Source organism: Periophthalmus magnuspinnatus, chromosome 4 (genome assembly GCF_009829125.3).
Source record: "Periophthalmus magnuspinnatus isolate fPerMag1 chromosome 4, fPerMag1.2.pri, whole genome shotgun sequence".
Taxonomy (NCBI): Eukaryota; Metazoa; Chordata; class Actinopteri; order Gobiiformes; family Gobiidae; genus Periophthalmus; species Periophthalmus magnuspinnatus.
Window position 1 is genome coordinate 10,206,908 of NC_047129.1, and position 16,740 is coordinate 10,223,647.

General features: G+C 38.3%; 1 protein-coding gene across 1 annotated transcript in view; it reads left to right on the forward strand.

Moving 5' to 3' along the window:
- The window catches only part of sema6bb (sema domain, transmembrane domain (TM), and cytoplasmic domain, (semaphorin) 6Bb), a 163,280-nt gene that overhangs the window by 56,004 nt on the left and 90,536 nt on the right, over positions 1-16,740 (forward strand). The window lies entirely within an intron of this gene.

The following is a 16,740-nucleotide window of genomic DNA, read 5'->3' on the forward strand; positions in this document are numbered from 1 at the left end:
GTGTTACTTTTCTGGTACATCATCTGCTTGTTTCCATGTAGAGTCAATTGTTTTGCCTGGAATGTTCCATAGTATATTATTTAACTTATCTCCATGGAGACAAGCAGCTGACACTTCTAGGTCAAAGTATAAATCAGACTTGAGTAGAAACAAGCCACACACACACAGATTAAAAAATTAAACACCTGCAACTGAATAAATACCAGTTTAATGCCATATAAGGGAACATTCCAGACAATCAAACAATCAAGAGAATGAAGCAAATTTGAGCCCACTTTCTTTTAAAGGGCCCGCATTACACTGTTTTCTGATCTGTGTTATAATGTTGTTTCTTCACTATAAACAGTTGTGTTTTGTTTCATTCACACATGTTTAACACACAGATCCTGCATATTTAGGCTGAGTTTTTCTCTCAAACAGAAAACACTCTGTTCCACCTTGTGATGTCATGTGGTAATACAGGAAGTGCTCCACTGTGTTTTTAATATCCATACACCTTCACTAGAATCATTTGGATAATTTCAGCTGTGGAATTGCAAATCTTGACTAAACAAAAGGTAAAAGGAGCTGTTCACTTGAAAACTACTGCTTCATTACGTCACAAGGTGGAACCAAGAATTACTCAAACATGTGTGAATGAAACAAAACACAACTCCAGGTATGTTTTTGATGAAGTAACATGGCTAAAATCTCACAAGAGTCAATTTTTGCGTAATATAGGACCTTTAACATGTATTCCACTCTGAGAACACTTTGCTTTTACTGTCCAACGACATAGACTCTCAGACATATCGCTTCATCTTTGTTTATAGAATGATTGTGACGACAGAGCAGAGGCCACTGACTTCCAAAAGGAAATGGGTTGTATTGATTTTATCACAAGATGCCAGGTACTTTATGGCGATTGTTGAGCCACTCTCAGACAGCGGTGAATGAGTGGTGGATGGTGGGAGTGCGCTTGTTTTATGCAAATGAGAGTTGAAGTTATTGGGTGAACGAGCAGGGACTCCCCCGCTGAGATGTTAACCATGAAGTGTGTCATGTGAATGCATTTATTTTTAAGTGTAACATGACTGATGGAGGGAGCCCTGGGCAAGAAATAAGAAAGACAAGAAAGAAAGGGGGCCATCAACCAGAGCATGTCTTCTTTGACCGCGTGTCTGGGCCTTTCACATCACGGCAGTCGCAGTGCTCTTAATTTGTGCCTCACAGCTTGTGCCATTCTTTATTAAAACTAAGAGCTAGGGCGGTTATTGAAAGCTCTATTATGCTGTTTTGTTGGGATTTTAGGCATCCCATAATTTTGTCCTCCTTTGGTTTGGATTTGGGTTTAAACAAACTGGTCTGAACATGATGTTTTGTGATGTTCCTTAACAGTTTATTAATGTCTGAATAATTACCCTAACATGATTTTCTTTTGTTCTCATCATGTCAAACATAGCAGCTAATTATAACATTTCTTGGATAAAATAAACTCGTTTATTAACAACAACATTTGACACAAAAACATGTAACTACAGAACAAGACATGCTTTGGGGAAGATGAACTGGTGGTTTTCAGCACCTAGAAGTGATGAAGTCATACTCCCAGATGAGGCCAGATTTCCCTGTTGATAACATTGTATTCTCATGAGAAATACCCGAAAGGCAAATTCACACATTAACCTAGTCATTTCTATTAGTGATTAGACCATCGATTGTTTAGAATCCAGAGCAGCTGATGGGTGATATATTTGGACCAATATGTGGGGCTGGGTTTGATTATTTTCCACAAATGATGTTATTTAAAGTTACTACCAACTCACCCCCAAGCCCTTTTTACCACAAACCTACACTGCCTGGCCAAAAAAACTCACTCTAATATTTCGTTGAACCGCCTTTAGCTCTGATTACGGCACACACATCGCTGTAGCAATGTTTCGATTTCGCTTCTGCAATGTCACAAGATTTATTTCCATCCAGTGTTGCATTCATTTTTCACCAAGATCTTGCATTGATGATGGTAGAGTCTGACCGCTGCACAAAGCCTTCTCCAGCACATCCCAAAGATTCTCAGTGGGGTTAAGGTCTGGACTCTGATGGACAATCCATGTGTGAAAATGATGTCTCATGCTCCTGAACCACTCTTTCACAATTTGAGCCCGATGAATCCTGGCATTGTCATGTTGGAATATGCCCGTGCCATCAGGGAAGAAAAAATCCATTGATGGAATAACCTGGTGATTCAGTATATTCAGGTGTCAGCTGACCTCATTCTTTGAGCACAGACTGTTGCTGAACCTAGACCTGACTCACACCTATAGGCTCGTACCTGTTTGCTTAGTTAAATCCAGGTGGTGCCTTTTTTTTTGGCCTGGCAGTGTATGAAAGAGCTGTAGTCACGTCGTGTGCAGCTGTCAATTTGTATTAAAGTGTTAATATAAAGCTTTGTGTGTAATTTTTAGGCAGCAGATCGACCCAAACTAAATATCGGTCTATGCTGGAGATTTAAGACCGATAGCTGACACACTAAAAAGTCCAAATATCTGCAAACATCAGTTGTTCTCTACCCTAGAACTTGATATAGCTGCCCCCATCTGTACTAAACACTGCTGGTCTATTTGTTGTGTCATCTGAAACCTAGTAATCAAGTCCAAACGCTTGATTATAGTCGGTTTATTAACACATTCACTTCCCTACTGGGACCAGAGCATGGAATTAACCAATTTTTATGATGCATTGTCTAAATTACACTTTTAATATGACTCCAGTCCATTGTTAATTACAAGTCCAATCTTCTAAACACTGTACTGTCTTCCATTTTGTCGTCTGATATCTCTCTGTTGCCTCATTTGTTAAACCCACACCGTGTCTCACAGCCTGGCTCTGCGCTTCTCTTATACGACATCTACTTAAACACAGACACAGAGTGAAGCCCAGGAGGAGTGTCGAGAGGAGAGGACGGTAAAATGCCAAGCCTCAAGGTGTGTAAAAAGAGATATCGTCACCCCAGCCTTTTAAATAAACCATTCCATCTTTGACAGGCCCAAATATCACTAAAGGGACAGATGCATAAAAATGAAGGAGAATGTTTGCGACGAGGGAGTTACATTTGAAATTGAGTTTTTTTAGATTTATTTGCCACTAATAAAATATTTCAGGTTTTACTTGAAGTGATAAAACTTCTGGCATTGTGATGTTTGCCATATTTTAGGTTCACAACATGGATGAATATAGTGATAAATTGGCTACTGTTGGAGTAAGTATTTGGAGCAGTTAGCATAAACCCTGCTAATTCAGTATGAAACTCTGTCACCCTTTCTGTGTGGCATTTGCTTGTTCTCCCTGTGTCTGGGTGGATTTCCTCTGGGTACTTCATTTTCATCCATCATGCACAAGATTTGGAGATGGGTTCCCAGGACGCTCATTGATCATAACGTGTCGCCCCTGTGGGTCAAATACAGTGGACAAATGTACAATCAGGCAGGGAAAAACAGGACTACACACAGAAATACAGACGCACTGACAAAACAAGAAGGAGATAACTGTATACGAATGAGTTGGCAGTCTCCTCAGTTGATTAACATGCTTCTCAGACACGGTGAGAGGGATCAAACTTGCACCCAGCCAGCCAAGCCTGGGAGTTATGCCTGCAATGCACCGATAGTGTGTTGTCAATGTGCGTTTCTGTTTACTCCGGTTTGTTTGGACTTAGGATCGCACTACACACAGGAGGAGCGTGTGGGGCTTTGTGCAAGGCTGTCCGGTATGCTCAGCTGTCAAGAGGAGGAGAAGAGCCATGACTGACGCCGCAGTCTGCAGTGCGCGTCCCGTGTGTGCTGACATTCAAAGCCGCTGGTAATAGAAGGAGGAGAGAGAGTTAGAGGGATACAGACGGCACGTGGAGATATAGTGAAATGAAATACAGGTGGAAATTAATATGGAATCTAATATGGAGACTAGTGTTGTAGGACTGTCACGATAACACATTTCAAAGAGCGATATATTGTTGAAGTAAATATAGACGATAAACAATAATACTGAAACCAAAACATAAGAATTATCCCCCAAAAAGTATTCTAAATGTGCAGTATTGTTCAAATATATGAGCTACAATAAATACATAACAGAACATTTAAGTAATTGGTTTGTGTCTTGAGTCATAGAAGATCACAATTCATTCATTAAGTTGTAGTACAGAAAAATAACCAACATTTTTCCTACTATTACAAATAAAAAGTCCACATGATACATATTGACCTACATAAATGATTGTTCCTTTTAATGTATATTGGATGATAAGTCAATATAGTAATTACTGGGACAGGCCTATAGCGTTAAGATACTCAATACCGATTTCAATTTACAGGGTATCCGAAAAGCCTCTTAACAATTTCAAAAATATATTACAAAAGCAATTGATAAGATATATTAATCAGTCTATTGTACTCAGTGGTTTGAGCACCACTAATTGCACAAAGCACATCAAGACCATACTCGATTTCCTGCCATGTTCGCTGTAGCAAAGCCTCATCAATGGCTGCAGTCACATTCTTCTAGTTCAGTAATGTCCAGTATGTTTGTTCGATATATGATAGTCTGAGTCTGCGTATCCAGTTTTGTCTCAATAAATCATGATACACACTGTGCCTTCTCTTGAGGAGTAGCCATTTCTTAGGGTCTATTGAAAACTTTTATCAACAGGATGCCTAAACTACAAAAATACAATGTCATTAAAAAATACAAGTACAACATCTAATTATATCTTAACAATTGCTTTTGTAATTAAATTTGAAAATCATGAAGAGACTTTATGGAGACTTTAAGTTTGGTCATGTACTAGTTTGGATATGGATCAAGACTTCTCAAACTATTCAGGTGTTAAAGATAGTGTCAGAATGTCTTTGCCTGTATGTTCGCAGGTAAAGGCATACCAGCTTAAAGACACCCATGAAAAAGAGAGTCTAAGTGCTCTCGTTGGGTTCCCTTGAATAAATAAAGATAAGAAAGAATGAAGTGATTGCAATAGGCTGACAAACCAGTGGTAGCATAACATTACACAGCTCTTTAGTGGATATTTTCAGGCAGCTCGGGTTTTTCTCTCATCTTCCTTCCACTGGGACACAATTCGGTTAGATTTGTGGTTTTGGTGAGAAGAAATTGCTTTTCGATTCTTTTACTGATGAGGGCATTTGCCGCAATATTCGACAGGTCAATTTTTTGTGAGAAATTTAGCATTTGAAGTAAAAATAGGGCCAGAGCTGGGGGACATTTCTGACTTGCATATATTGCTGGTTACGTAACAGTGAATTATTTTTCCGCCAGCTGTATTGGAAATCCACAGTTGAAACATTACGGCTGCTTCAAATGGCTCTGTGGCATTGTGTGAACGGTAGGTAAAAGCCCGCAGGTAAACACTATTAAGATTCAGAGGAGTCTTTGTCGATGTGTAACTCACAGACCTCCAGCCCATTTGCTCTTTCTTCCCTCAGCTCTCTCTGCTGCAAATGGGAGCGCATAGGCAGTTTTCTTATGGCCCGGACCAAACATATCAGACATATAGCTTTGTGCATTAGCGGTATAATGGACTGAGAGGTTGACCTTGTAAATGGTTGAAGGAATGGCTTTATGCGATGCGCAAACTGAGACAAAAGTAAAGCCTTGTGAATGTGTGCGAGATAGATATATCATGGGTAAAGTCTGTCTCTGGCTTGCTATGTTTACTATTATGGAAAAGAATCAGATGTTTATTAGGGTATTCCATTGTACTTTTATCAGATGATAGTTAGGGTATTCCAATGTAATTTTATCAGATGTTTATTAGGGTATTCCAATGTAATTTTATCAGATGTTTGTTAGGGTATTCCAATGTAATTTTATCACGTGAAATATCTGTTCAGTGCATTGTTTGGGTCAAATGCAGAGAACGAAATTGTATAACAATATTTAAAGCAGACCTATCCTACAAAATCAACTTTTCAGAGCTTTTAACCATTTTATAGTTGTTGACCTTCACCATTTACTCACTCAAAGTTGCATTTTGAGTGATTCGTGTATTTTGGAGCAATCTACTTACTTTGTTCTGCAGTTTTATTTTCTTAATCTGTGATACGCATAGGATTCGGCAGTCACAAAGTCATTTTGGCACAAATTAAAAAATCAATGGCTTGCTAGCGTGATTTGCAGCCATCTATAGGAAGCGCCGACAGTTACACCTCTCTCTGTTTATGGCGACATCAGCTCCCATTGGGCACTGCCATTTTCTAATGCAGAACTCGGTGGACTTGTTGTTGTTTTATATTAATATTTCGATTTAAAATGTGCAATTTATAACATACTGATCCACGGGTGTCACAGATTATCACTGTAGAGCAGACGCAAGCATAATAGGTTTTCTTTAAGGTTACTGATTAGCTTGCTATAGACAGACATACTCAGCAAGCCTAATTTACTGTGGGGTGACAGTTTGACCTAAATAGTAGCGTTACTCATTATTAAAGGTGCACTATGGAACATTTCACCACCGGTTTGTGTCCACGAAGGTCTAATTTCTATGCCCGGTATGACATTATAATTATCTTCCTTGCATTTATTCAATTATAGGTGTTGTTATTGCCTTAATGCGTTCTTACCGTGAGCCGGGTGACCTCTCCATAGATCTGAACTATATGAATACGTTTAATGACCTACTGTAATAACATCTCCATGGAGACAAGCAGGTAGCCAACATACTGTACAACAAAGCGCCCTGAAAACAAAAAAAAAATAAATAAATGGCACGAATACTTACCCTGATGACTAAGTACACATCCTGCAGTAAGAAACAGAAGGTCTGTATCCTTGACACTTTGGCACAACAAACCTAACAATTTATCGCTGTATACACGCTTTGCATCATCGTTCCCCTGCCTGTCCCTGACCTGTGCTCCCTTCTGGCTCTCACTTGTTGCCGTTATAATAAATCTCTCTTTCCTCTATATGGTTTATGAATACAAGGTCCAGTATGAGTAGAGGGGAGAACACACTGCCCTATTGAGTTACTCCTGACTATTTACGCTGGGTAATGCATGTCCTCGGGGGGGGATTTTAGCCCAATAATCACTTCAGGATCTGGTTCTGTTCAGCTCCCAGAACCTTTCGTCTTATTGCCATTAGCCAAGTTCGTATATTATTTACTACCACGCTGGAGATTATCATAGTGACTTACTCTTTGTCAGTGATGGATGCAGTTGCTTTTAGCTTCTTGTCAAGTCTCCAAGTGTGTTTTTCTTTTCATTTTTTACGGCTGGGGAGTTGTGTTCCTCCTACATGGACGGTTCAAGGAGTGATTTATGGCCTTGGCCCCTGATCCTTGGCCCGCTAATGACGCTTGTAAACTGCCTGGAAGTCAAAGGGCAGGCCGATCTCTGCTGCTGGGATGGAGGTTCTTCCTTGTCTCGTATACTCACGCCTGGGATCATACGCAAAAAGTTTGAGCGCAACTGTGAAGGTCAAAACTTTAAAAGAGGCAGAACTAAAGAAACATTTTTGAGTCAGGGAAAAAGAATGCGGCGTTGGATTTTATATCAAAAATCAAGGACAACTTTTAGTTTACCTTTCTCAGAATATCAGAGTCGAGCCAGAAGAATGCACATACTGAACTAGGATGGCTGATTTTGAAAGTGTTTTGTGAGATTTGTGATTTATGTTTTAAAAATGTAGGATTCAGAGTGAACATTGTGAACAACTCATGAACATTAGAAGACTGATTTATGAAAAACGTATGCAAGAATCTCATGTATTTCATGTTTGTAGAGGTCTAATCTACAGATACAAAAATTAAATAAAAAAAGGTGTTCTGTTATTTGCAGAGGACTGTCAGTAATTACTGCTTTCCGATTTGTATCATACTGTGCAGTTCTGTATGGAACTATGATGGTTCACGTAAATCAACACATTTTCCGTATGTGTGCAAAAATGTATGTTATGAAGTTTTAAAGATGACTGAGATTATAGTCAACTAGATATGCAGTTTGTACAAAGACCAAAATTCCCTGAAATCTGACTAAATATAACCCTATCCATCAATGACAAGAGTAATTTCCAAATGTTAAAACCTTCCAAGAAAAAAAGTTGACTTCACCAAACAATAATCTTAATGTCGGTCTGTATCTTCCGTGTTTCCTAAAATTAAGCCTGTGCACACATTCAGACTTTTCCCAGAATATTTAAACATAAAAAGAACAAGAACAGAGCTGGTTCCACAAAAGCCAAAGTGAGCTTAGAGTATGAAAAGGATATATCTTTGCACTTTGTCTCTGTTTGAAACAGAACCTATAATTAACCTGCAGACGCGAACACCGTCACAGTCTTTCTCCTTCTTCTTTCTACAATTGTTTGGGCTGTTTCTTCTCTTTGTGTTGTAATTTTAAGGACGGCAAAGGTTAATAACACTCTTGCCGGTGTAACTCGGATTTATCCATTTATCAACAATAAGCGATTACAGGTATTACATTACGACTCCACTCAGCCAGTACACTGAGCTCATCCACACATGAGAACAAAGAGATAATCGGCACTCTTTGCCAACCTGTAAATCTTTTGAAATAATGGGGACTTCAGACACATGGAATTTGGTAAAAAGTGCAATTGGTGGAAGTGTAATCTCGTTGCACTCACTGAAATGAAAGGGTATTGTCTCGCTGTACAAACTGTGCATGTTTCTAACTACATAAATCTTATGTGTATCTCAGAACACTGGGAAATTTGCACTCAAAAGGTCATCTTCAACTCTCTCAAGAGACATTCTGTGAGAAAGAAAAAAGAAAACGATTAGCCTGGGAAACTATAGACTAAACTGTGGACTATTTTCAGTTCTATGTCAAATAACTTGAATTATTTTGTTCAATATAATGCTCTTATCTGCAAGGTATACTTAGCCATGTTGTAATCAAAATGCAGTGGAAGTGTTATTGATCTGTCACAATAAATACTATATTGACTTATCGTTCAATACATGATAGGTGGAACAATTATTTTAGGGGTCAATATCCATCGTGAGAACTTGTTCTTTGTACTAGTGGGCAACTTTTTGTTATTTGTTGTACTTTTTTGAAGCTTTGAGCTGTAGAGGGTAGAATAAAAAGCTTCTATGACTCATTAAGTCTTTCATTTATTTATTTATTGCAGCTCATGGTCATTAACAGTACACATACAGTATAGAGAGAATCATTTTGGGGGGATTTCCTGCTTTAGGGTGATAGTGTCGGAGGCATAATGGCGTTCAGTATTTTTGTGTGCCATAGTGTACTTCAAAGTGTGTTATCGTGACAGGCATTTTATATTTGTACATTTTTGAAACAGAAAAAAAATCATAAATATGCACTCAAAGGTCAGTTCTTTTGACTTTTTGTACCCTCTCTTTCTCTTTCTCTCTCTCTCCCTCTGTTTTACTTCTTTCAACAAGTGTGATATTTTGGAGGGATTTCAAATGCACATATCTGGTAAACAGACTGGAGGTCACAGTAGTCCCAGGGAACAGAACGAGCGGAGGACTGTTCCGGAGCAAGAAGGGAATTCCGACATTCCGACATGGCTTTTACATTAGCGACTGGGGAAGACTGTGGTTTGGCTCCAGAAGCATTACTCCGAGCAGGAAGTCTGTTTGTTATATGCAGTTCTGTCACTAATGCCAGGTCTCCGTGGAGATTTATGTTTTTGAGTAAAACCAGAGCAAAATGTGATTGTACTATTGATATTTCCACATGAGTCGAGCTGCAGTGTGTTGTTCTTAAACTAACTGTTGATACACAATGATGATCTGCTGTTATGGCTGTATCAGATTTTTCCTCTGAATGAAATGCTCTTATTAAATTCATTGTTATTGTATCGACTGGTGCATAACGCATAAATAAAACACACACACAGCTGCAGAGTTGCCTCATTCCTGTCCTGTCTGAGCAAATACACTGAATAAAAAAAACAAAAAAACAAACTTAAATGCTGCTTCTCCAAGTAAAAAAGACTTGGAAAAATAAGAAAGATAAAAGTCATACCTTGATGCTATCACTGCTATCACAACAAAGCTATAGCCAGCTGGAGGCAGAGCATGACTTTAGACTGCTGAACCAGCAGGATGAACTCATCTGATACAATAACTGTGTTTTAACCCGATTTCCTCTGTCACCTGCTATAAATCAGGGACTGCAGATGCAAACCAGCTATTTAGCCTTAATCTGTTGTGGAGCCTCTCAGTTTTTATGAACTTAATGTCTCTGCACATTGTTACTTTAAATAAAGACTAAACTAAACTTTTTTTTTCTGTATTCAGGTTTCAGTTTTCTGTTATAGTGGCCATTTTGAGGACTTTTGAATGTCCATACAATAGAACTATTTGAATCTGTTGTCATTCTGAAGCTGATTTTGTTTAACTTGATCCATAACCTCTTATAATGAAGAATATGAAGCAGACAATGAGCATCTCCAATAGACCTCCATTGAATAGACGTATCTTTACTTTCACCAGTATTTCTTAACAGAACTCAGCCTCCTTCAGATATATGCTATATATATTTACACCACATATCCCTTAACGGGGAGCATGGCTTATTTTGACACAGCCTACTTTGTGCATAACAAATATGGCTCCCTGAGGGCTTCCACGCATCATTTCTTTCACATCCTCTTCTCGCCAGATACAGTGAAATCTTGTCACTTGAGCTGAGCTGCGACCGAGCCAGGAGGTCCATCCCACATATCTGCATTTGGCCTGTTTTTTGGTGATAAATCTGGCAACCCGAGCGAGCACACCATTGGCACACAGCTCCTGCTATACTTTCATTGTTGTCTTTTTCAGTACATTTCTTGGCCTGTTTCTACATCCTGTTTTGCATTATTTCTTGTCATATTCTTGTCCCAGTGCAATACTACATTTTGCCCTCACAATACTTACGGCCTTATTTTGTATTCCTTTAGTTTTGTTTTTTTACCAACCAAAGTTAATCCAAAAGCGACCGGCCTAACTTACCATTGATTCTACAGTCTATGAACCAGACTCTACTTGACTCACTACTGACACTTAGGCCAGTCCCAAAAAATCTATGAGGCGTGTTTAAGACCAGGTAAAAAAAAAACATCAAATATTTACTACTTTCTTAATGCCTGTTCCCATGAAGCGTGTAATTTCAGCGTAGCATTGGAGGTTATGTCACTGATGTGGAGTAACAAAAGAACAAGAGACTGAAGGTTACCCTGGTGTCAGCCGTGGGAACGCATGTATTTAAACATTAATACATTTTCAGTCAGAGTTTGTCATATGGGTTTTATAGGTAAGGATAATATCTGTCAGTAGCATTAGCATGTATCCCATAGACTAACAAAAGATGTCGGGATTATGATGTTCTTGGCCCTGCTCCAGTTTTACAAGCTGTCCTCCTTACAACGCTGTCACTGCTAATTTAATGGAAACAGCCCAAACATATAGATCTATACAACAACAAAACTGAAAATGAATAACATAATAAACTAAGAAGATGTGCCGAAAGTGTTCCATAATACAATGCAGATAATTAAAAGTCTTAAATGAATGAGGGATGCCACTGCAGATGACTACTCTGACTTGTTACTTAAGTAAAAGATCTACTTAAATGTATTAAAGTACCTGTTTAAAAATGTACCTAAAGAGTAAAAAGTCAAAGTATTTCACACAGATTTGAGGTGTTTTAAAGCTTCAAATGTTGTGATTTTGTGCAAAATTTTATTCAACAGAAACAGTTGAATCAATACTTTTTTCTAGCTTTTTTTTTTGTATATTTTTGTTTGCTCAAATTATGAAGGTGCTGGAAATAAACCCTTTTTACTATTCACTCCTGTTCAAAAATTTTGTGAAGTAGAAAGTACAGATATGTTTTTGTCAATGTAGTGAAATAAAAGTAGAAAATATTCACTTTAAAATCTGTTAATTAATTAAATAAGTGAAGGACAGATTTTACAGTACAGTAAAGTACTTTACTACTTTGTTACGTGCCACCATTGCTCCTAAAAAGTTCCTGGATCTGCAGATGATGCCATGGCACTACTTTGATCAACCTGTTCCAAATAGATTGAAGAAATGTGCCTATGGGGACAATAACAGCTTCTTTCTTTACTTGTACTCTCTAAGTCCTTTGCAGTCTTGTAGTCTCATTGCATTGCATTATTTAGTTCAGATAATATGGGGAAAAGTGTCACTTTTTATCTGAGCTGTCATGTTTGATTCCATTCTGCACTACCTCTACAAATCTCTGTAAAAGAGGAATATGTTTCTTCATTTGTAAAGTACTGCTCCATCAGCGCTGCATAATACAGCTCTATTATGTGTTTTAATCAAAAGTGTTCCGTCCGCCTCTGTGGCCGCTTAGCTCTGTATTTTCATTACCATTCTGCCCATATCTAGGCCAGGCATAACTCCACTTTGCTTTAGTCGCTTTGGTTTTTATCTGCGCACCTCATGGATGCATAATGAACAGACACTAGAAGATTCACCCTGACAAAAACACGAGCTCAGGAGAATGACAAAGGAGAGAGAGAGGAGCCATGGAGACTGTAACACTGTGATATACTTCAGACAGTGTTAGAAGGTCTTATTACAAAGTTCTATACAAGTGGAATATTTCTGTTACATAATGTGCTTAAGACTCACGTAGAATTACTCAAGTAGGTGTAAATGTGTTCATATATTTGTCAAAATATTACATTTAAAAACAGTGCAGGTACTGCACTACAAATCAATGGATTTTGCCATTTGACCAATTTGATCTGTGCACTTGTCTTTCCTGACACAAATAAGCATTAGTCTGAATTATTGCAGGAATTACAATAATTTGTTGTGGCCAAAAAACTGTTATTTGCTATTATGGTAATCATATGTTTATCTCGCCAAATGCATTTCAGTCCTTCTGCTAACACACTGTTTCCAGCTGATGGGGCATAGTAACATTTTGCTAAACATGTTTAAAGGTTTCATATATAACTATAAGAATATTGTATATATTTGCAATTTGAGGGAGCATATTCATAATCAGGACAGAGATTCTCACATTTTATCTAAACATTTGATACTTTAGCTAATATAACATTAACAATATGATACTTGTGAATATTTTTGTCAAACTCAGCACCGACAGCTTCCCCACATTATGCTCCTTTTTTAGTTTTATTTAAAAATCCTTAATAAAAAGTAAAGTAGCATGTCCAGTCCCATGTGAGGCCTATTGTTTTTCTGGTCCAGCCCCTCTCTCCTCCTGAGACCACACTACAGCCCTCAGCCTCATCGATCAGTGTGATTTTTATGTCCCGCTGTAGATGTGCTGTGTGGGGATGTGGCAGCCTTCCCTTTAAACAGCCAAATGATTACTTAATGCCTTTGTTAGGGGAATTAGTCGCTTAAACAGCCGTGGACTGAGCTGATGTGTGGAGGAAATGGACAAATTAACAAGTGTTTAAACTGTGTTCGGCACACGGAGCAGAGGCGTGACTGAAGTGCACTGTGGCATTTAAGGCCATATTAAAACTGAAGCTATCGGTGGAACTACATTATAAGTGTTATTCAGAGCAATTATCGCGCTGTACAATCATTTTATTATAGAAAGAAGAAAGAACAGAATATACTGGCTGGCATGTAATGGCTGCAATACTGTGTGTACAAGTTTTAAACAGCAATATGCTCTTGTTTTGCCTATAGTTCATGCAGTAAAACTTATGTTCTGTTGAGGTTAGCCAGTTGTTGTCTTGTGGCTGGGGGTGTAGTGTGTATTCAAAGCCACTAGTAGCCAGCAACAGTTTGTTACACACTTGAATGTTGCGTATTATGGGCGATAGTAGAGTGTTTGTCCACTGAACCGATTCCAGCTCCAACAGATAAATGCTGTCGTTGGGCAAGACACTTAACCTCAGTGTCTCAGTGTCTGTGTACACTGGTGTATGAATGTGTGTGTGTGTGAATGGATGAGTAGTTCCTTGATGTAAAGCCTTGAAGGTACAAAAGCGCTGTGTATAGTGGACCCATTTATAGAACCGTTTATGATTTTGTCAGCTGTTATTTTGACCACTTTCATAATGCTTCAATTTCAACCGCAGTCTTGATTTTTGAAATAAGGAAAAGGCTTAACACAGAATTTCAATACCACAATAATAACAACAAAACATTCTTTCAGACAATGCAATATAATTTTCCCTTTCTTTCCCTTCCTTTTAGTTTCCTTAATATAATTATGTTGCCTTGTTACTAGTTACAGTAAAGGTTCAACACAGTATCAATCCCATCACTTTTGATCCTATAATATTAATTAGCATCTGTTTTTTGACAACTCTAAAAGTGCATTGTTATCATCGCCGGCTGTACAAAACCACTGGGTCAGTCTTTCACAGATGACCACGAATCCCTCATATTCCACAAAGAACTGGACTCAAAAGATGTTTAATGTTGTTATTGAGAAACAGAGGAAGTCTTTTAAAGTGTAGCCACATGATGAAGCATGTGCCTCTAGAGTATATCTGTACGTCTCATCTGCTGACACACTCTGGGCTTATAACATGACCACTTCCTGTCCTCCTCTCCTCTCCCACACTCACTCCGTCTCCTCTGAAGTGCACAAGACGCCGTTGTGTGCCCCTTGTCGTTTAATGCAGCCCCAGTCATAACCTTATCAGTACGTGTGATCTTTACCGCACATTTCCGAGATTCTCCACATGCAGATCTGAAAAAAGTGCTAATTACGCGACACCCACCAGCAGCAATTACACGAGGTGAAGGGGAAAGAATCTCCCAGAAATGAAAGCGGGTCACAGGCCGGGACAAAGCGATGGAGGCTGAGATAAGAAGCTGAGAAGTGCTGTTCATTTAATCACAGATCCCATTGTTAACGCTATTAATAATGTAGGAATAAAAGTCAGACGCATTCCATCAGTATACAGTGTTGGTAAGTAACTGAATACATGTACTGAAAATACATACTAGCTCTGAGTAACTGTATTTTGGCACAGTTACTTTAACTTTTTCATTTGGTGGTATTCAGATTACAAGGTATTAAAGGGTCCATAGTACACTATTTTCTGATCTATGTTTCCTCATCAGAAATACCTGAAGTTGTGTTTTGTTCCATTCACTCATGTTTAACACACAAACACTGCATATTTAGGAGTTTTTCTCTTAAACAGAAAACACTTTGTTCCACCTTATGATGTCATCATGTGGTACTACAGGAAGTGCTCCACTGTGTTTTTAAACTTCATAAACCTTCACTAGAATTTCATTTAATTTCAGCCCTGGAATTTCCAATCTCTACTGAACTAAAGGTAAAATGTAGCTGTTAACTTGAAAACTACCACTTCATGACGTCACAAGGCGGAACAGAGCATTTTGAGTTGTGGAGATGTAAAGACTAATAATAAAGAATTACTCAAACGAGTGAAACAAACAAAACAGGTATGTTTTTGAGGAGGTAACAGCAGAATAACAAGGCTAAAAGCTCACAAGAGTCAATTTAGTGGAATATATGACCTTTAACAAGAAAGAAACACTGCTCTAATTAAGGATAAATAAATGTGCAACATGGTTCAACAAACACAAAGCTTTTCTAATCCTACATTGTGTGCTATTTTAATGTGTAAGTAATCCAAGTATTCAGAATATAGTACTCTGATTGGATCATGGAACAGAATACATTTTAATGCAGGTATTATGTATTGTATAACCAAATACATTTTCAAAGTAGTCTTCCCAGCACTGTTAGTATAATAGGACACTCTTCGTTATAGAGTTACATGCAACAACACTGTGAAGACGTGTGAAAGCAGTACAATTATTTTGAGTAATGTGAAGGTTATGTTCATCCTAAGGCTTTGTGCATGTACAAGCATTATTTAAATGTTATTACTGAGGCATACAGCATACATGAAGACACTAATCCACACTGTTCACCCCAGGGAGCTGTGACTGTTATGTGGCTTATAGTGAAGAAAATGCCACTAGAGGTAGTCATAAGAAGCTTCGCATGGAAAAAGAGCTCTGGAATGAAAAGATTAACTGTATGAGAAGTTTAGATTATGGTTTTACATTTGTCTGGGTGAATATTTTGAAGGATGGATGTTTGCGAACAGTGCAGTGGTGTCAGTTTGCAGATATATGTTAGAACTCATATAAAAGTCAACAGCAATGATATTTCACATTTTTGTTGCGTAATAAATAAATGAGTAAATAGAGCTTTATGTTGCATTATTCCAACCTTGAAGCCACTTGTTCTTTAGTCTTGGGTCTTCTACCTTATACACATTGATTTATTCATCTTTCTGACACAGCAAGGCGCATCTGGGCACTTTGACACTGGTATTTGAAATGGTAAAAGGAAATAATTATGTCATCATTTATACTAATTTGGAAGTTGCTGCTGTCCTTGAAGTGAGACAGCTGTCAGCAACACAAAGTACAAACAAAACGACATATTGAGGTGTGAAAAGGCAAAGGAGGTGTCAAATGCTGTGTTATTTTCTTTTTTTTTTTTTTTTTTTTTTTGCATTGCTTCACACTGCGTGCATCTGGAGCCACAGTGAATCCCCAGCAGTTTTGAATAAAGAAATCCAATCTCCAGTATTCAAATCTGAGAAGTTGCAATTTCTGCTCCAGTGAAAAAAACAGCGGCACCTCTTTTGTGAGTGGCGTAGTGCTGAGGGGGATGAGTCCACGCCACATCATTTTCAAGGCAAAGCACTTGTTTGAGTGTGCAGCGGTGAGCCTTAGACAAGCGC